The sequence below is a fragment of the Lissotriton helveticus genome, chromosome 2_1 (genome assembly GCF_964261635.1).
Source record: "Lissotriton helveticus chromosome 2_1, aLisHel1.1, whole genome shotgun sequence".
Taxonomy (NCBI): Eukaryota; Metazoa; Chordata; class Amphibia; order Caudata; family Salamandridae; genus Lissotriton; species Lissotriton helveticus.
The window spans coordinates 1124654235-1124659234 of NC_136059.1; the positions used below are offsets into that span (position 1 = coordinate 1124654235).

The following is a 5000-nucleotide window of genomic DNA, read 5'->3' on the forward strand; positions in this document are numbered from 1 at the left end:
ACCTGGCAACAAGGGAGGGTCGCTCTACCTGCACGTCAGCCGTCCGTCGCCGGGCGGCCCGAGCCATGCCGGCGGGCTGGCAATTAGACCACCACCATCCTTGCCAGGGTCGGAGGTGCCGGTAGGGAAGAGCCAGGTGGCTCCATATCCCACACACTTCCCACCAAGAGGAGCCAAGGTCCCGTCACAGGCCCTTGGCCCCTTCTCTTCCAGGCCGCCCTGCCGCATGAGAAAGGCCACTCCCCGGTAGCCCGGAACCCGGTCGGGCCGAGCCACAGGCGTGGGAGGGTCCAGCCAGCACCAGGGCCTTTCAAGGGAGGGGTGGTACCAGCCCGGGGATGCACTTCCATTCGGTTTCACCCCACCCGAGGGGATGTCGTGCTGGGTGAAATTGAGTTCCGTCTCGGAGAGGGACAGGGGACAGGGGGCGCCCCCATCCCCGGTCCCTCACACATCGGTCAGGACCTCCCCGGGGGAAGAGGCCCTCCGAAGTCCCAGTCCTCACCCAAGCACCCCATGTGGCTACGACCGCTCCACCGGCCGGGGCGCGCCAGGGCAGGGCCGGGCCCTGTGCCTACAGTGTGTGCTTTCAGGAGGCGGCAGAGGGCTTCAGGCTCGCACCGTCGGTCACTAGGGCCGCTCCGCCGATAATGATCCTTCCGCAGGTTCCCTTACGGAAACCTTGTTACGACTTTTACTTCCTCTAGATTGTCTAGTTTGATCGTCTTCTCGGCGCTCTGCCAGAGCCGTTGCCGACCCCGGCGGGGCCGATCCGAGGATCTCACTAAACCATCCTGTCGGCTGTAGTGACGGGCGTGTGTACAAAGGGCAGGGACTTAATCAACGGGAGCTTATGACCCGCACTTACTGGGAATTCCTTGTTCATGGGAAATAATTGCAATCCCCAATCCCTATCACAAACGGGGTTCAGCAGGTTACCCGCACCTGTCGGCGAAGGGTAGACACACGCTGATCCGTTCAGTGTAGCTCGCGTGCAGCCCCGGACATCTAAGGGCATCACTGACCTGTTATTGCTCGATCTCATGTGGCTGAACGCCACTTGTCCCTCTAAGAAGTTGAACGCCGACCGCTGGGGGTCGCATAACTAGTTAGCATTGAGGAGTCTCGTTTGTTATCAGAATTAACCAGATAAATTGCTCCACCAACTGAGCTATCAATCTGTCAATCCTTTCCGTCTCCGGGCCGGGTGAGATTTCCCGTGTTGAGTGAAATTAAGCATAAGGCTCCACTCCTGGTGGTGCCCTTCCGTCAATTCCTTTAAGTTTCAGCTTTGCAACCATACTCCCCTCCGAACCCAAAGACTTTGGTTTCCCAGAAGCTGCTTGGTGGGTCATGGGAATAACGTCGCCAGATCGCTAGTCAGCATTGTTTATGGTCGGAACTACGACGGTATCTGATCCTCTTCGAACCTCTGACTTTCGTTCTTGATTAATGAAAACATTCTTGGCAAATGCTTTCATTTTGGTTCGTCTTGCGCCGGTCCAAGAATTTCACCTCTATCGGCACCATACAAATGCCCCCGGCCGTCCCTCTTAATCATGGCCCCAGTTCCGAAAACCAACAAAATAGAACCGGAGTCCTATTCCATTATTCCTAGCTGAAGTATTCAGGCGACCGGCCTGCTTTGAACACTCTAATAAAGTAAACGCTTCGGACCCCCAGGACACTCAGTCAAGAGCATTAAGGGGGCACCGAGAGGCAGGGGCTGGGACAGGCGGTAGCTCGCCTCGTGGCGGACCGCCAGCTCGATACCAAGATCCAACTACGAGCTTTTTAACTGCAGCAACTTTAATATACGCTATTGGAGCTGGAATTACCGCGGCTGCTGGCACCAGACTTGCCTTCCAATGGATCCTCGTTAAAGGATTTAAAGTGTACTCATTCCAATTACAGGGCCTCAAAGAGTCCTGTTTTGTTACTTTTCATCACTACCTCCCCGAGTCGGGAGTGGGTAATTTGCGCGCCTGCTGCCTTCCTTGGATGTGGTAGCCGTTTCTCAGGCCCCCTCTCCGGAATCGAACCCTAATTCCCCGTTACCCGTGGTCACCATGGTAGGCACAGAAAGTACCATCGAAAGTTGATAGGGCAGATATCCCAATATATTGTCGCCATCACGGGGACATGCGATCGGCCCAAGGTTATCTAGAGTCACCAAAGCGGTCCGGCAAGCCCGGATTGGTCTTGGTCTGATAAATGCACACATCCTGGAAGGTCAGCGCTCCTCGGCATATATTAGCTCTAGATTTGCCACAGTTATCCAAGTAACAGATGGAGCAATCAAAGGAACCATAACTGATTTAATGAGCCATTTGCAGTTTCACTGTACCGGCCGTTTCTTACACGTGCATGGCTTAATCTTTGAGACAAGCATATGCTACTGGCAGGATCAACCAGGTAGCCGTATCTGATGACGGGGTGGGGGCCGCGTGCCCATCTCCCCGACCGGCAACCGTCGCGCAACCCTCCATATTTCAGGAGCCTGCCAGGGGAAGAAGCCCACCTGCCTGTGCGGGAGGGTTCGCTGGAGGGGTGTGGAGCGGTGCGGTCGCATGGGCACCAGCGGGCCCAGCCGTCTCCCCCGGGAGGGAGAGGCAGGCCGAGGCGCAGCCTGAGCGAGACGAAGGGGTGCCGGGGCCTGGCGGCGGCGGAACCCCTCAGAACGATTGTTCCGAGCTGCTGTGGAAACATGCTGGGTGGAGAGGGGTGACGGCGTGCCGCACAGGGCCCACAGACCTGCCGGCCAGGCAGCATCCGAGGGCATGGCGCCACCCGACCCCTTCTGCTCGGGTCGGACCACTGGGGAGCACGAGGTGCCTGGGCCACTCGGCCTTCGCTCTGCTGGGTAGGGTGAACGACCTACTGCCAAGCGGCAGGCCCTCCCTAGAGTTGGACGGTCCATGCGGGGTGGAAGCTCTTTGCTTGAAACAACAGCCAAGGCTGGACAAGCAGTTCATCCCTAAACGGACCGAGAGTGCCCAATCAATCAGAGTACAGCAGGGGAATCCCCTGGCAGGCCATCCTGTGCAGGGGGTATGCTGGCTTAGAATCCCCTGCCTGCCTGCTGCCGGGGCAAGCAGGCTCAGAGAAAAAGGACCATCGGAAAGGGGCCCGAGAGGCAGGTGCATACCCGGGCCTCTGGGGACCCCAGCGGGCGGGCCCTGGGTGCTGCCTTCCCCCATCTCAGCATCGCCAGACCTCACTTAGGTCTGCCTGAGCAAACCTAGAGAAAAAGGACCATCGGGAAGGGGCTGAGAGGCAGGTGCGTACCCGGGCCCCTGGGGCAACCGGCGGTCAGGCCCGGGGGGCCACCTTCCCCTTCTCATCTTCGCCGGACCTCACGGAGGTCTGCCTGAGCAAATTCGGAGAAAAAAAGAACATCGGGAAGGGGCTGAGAGGCAGGTGCGTACCTGAGCCCTTGGGAGCCCCCGCGAGCGTGCCCGGGTCCTGCCTTCACCTGATTCAGAATCGCCGGATCTCACGGAGGTCTGACTGAGGAAAGAAACTCGGAGAAAAAGGACCATCGGGAAGGGACTGAGAGGCAGGTGCATTCCCGGGCCCCTGGGGGCCCCGGCGGATGGGTCCGGGTGCTGCCTTCCCTCGTCTCGGCATCGCCGGAACTCACGGAGGTCTGCGTGAGCAAACTCAGAGAACAAGGACCATCGGCAAGGGGCTGAGCGGCAGGTGCATACCCGGACCGCTGGGGGCCCCGGCGGGCGGGCCCGGGTCCTGCCTTCCCCCGATTCAGAATCGCCAGACCTCATGGAGGTCTGACTGACCCTCTCCCTAGTAATCCGGAGGAAAATTACCCCCTTTCTTGTAATCCGTGCACACGAGGTGACAGAGGGCACCCAAGGCGGGAAAGTACCCGACCTCCTAGAGCCCTCGTGGATCCAGGAGGCAAATGGCACCTCATCAGGTATTCCAGGGAAGTTCGGCCATCTGTCGCCCCATTGGAAAGCATTGCGGGTGACCCGATGGCCAAGGGGATTTGGGCGACCAGATGACCGAGGGGATCTGGGCGACCAGAAGGCCGGCACAAAAGGGAAGCCATCTGGACACCCTGCGCCCCAACGAAGGAGTGAGGGGGCGCCGGTGCATGGCGGACCGGAGGCCCAGGGCCCCAGCTGGGCCCTAGCCATGGAGGCTGCAAGTGGGACCAGATAGGCCCTCCGACCCGGGGCCCGCGGACACCTTGACAAGCAGGGGAGGCCTGCACGGGACCGATGGACCCCTGTCCTGGGCCCTTGGTGGAGCAGCAGCCCAGGGGACAGGGCCCAGGGCCTGAGCACCCGACCCGGGGCCCGGTCGGGCTCCTGGATCCAGCCGGGGCTCCCAGGCCCGGAGGCGCAGGGGACGCGTCCCCGGGTCCTCCAGACCTCCTCCCGGGCACCCTGCCATGCGGCAGGACCCAGGATGTAGCCCGGGGTGGGGAGACCACCCTCCCCGGAGCCCTCATGGGCCCCGGATGGAGCTCTTGAACCCAGCCAAGCAAGGGGAGGCTCCCAGGGCACAACGGAACCCCGTCCCGGGCCTTTGGCAGTGCGGCAGGCCGGGGGACAGGGCCCAGGGCCCGAGCACCCGACCCAGGGGCTGTTCGGGCCCCTGGATCTCCATCCGGGGCCCCGGATGGAGATCCTGAACCCAGCCAAGCAAGGGGAGGCTACCCGGGCACAACGGAACCCCGTCCCAGGCCTTTGGCAGTGCGGCAGGCCGGGGGACAGGGCCCAGGGCCTGAGCACCCAACCTGGGGCCCGGCCGGGGCTCTCAGGCCCGGAGGCACCGGGGACGCCTCCCCGGGCCCCCCGGCCCCTGTCCCGGGCACCCTGCCACGCGGCAGGACCCAGGACGGAGCCCGGGGTGGGGAGGCCGCCCTCCCCGGGGCCCCTGGACCTAGCCCATCAGGGGAGTCTCCCCAGGCCCACCGGACCCCATCCAGGGCATCCTACCACACGGCAGGCCCAGGGACGGACCCAGGGCTG

At 61.9% G+C, this 5000-nt stretch overlaps 1 long non-coding RNA gene and 1 pseudogene across 1 annotated transcript in view; one reads left to right on the plus strand and one right to left on the minus strand.

Moving 5' to 3' along the window:
- Positions 1–5000, plus strand: part of LOC144818486 (uncharacterized) — a 394882-nt gene that overhangs the window by 127239 nt on the left and 262643 nt on the right. The window lies entirely within an intron of this gene.
- On the minus strand, positions 649–2418 carry LOC144820680 (18S ribosomal RNA; annotated as a pseudogene).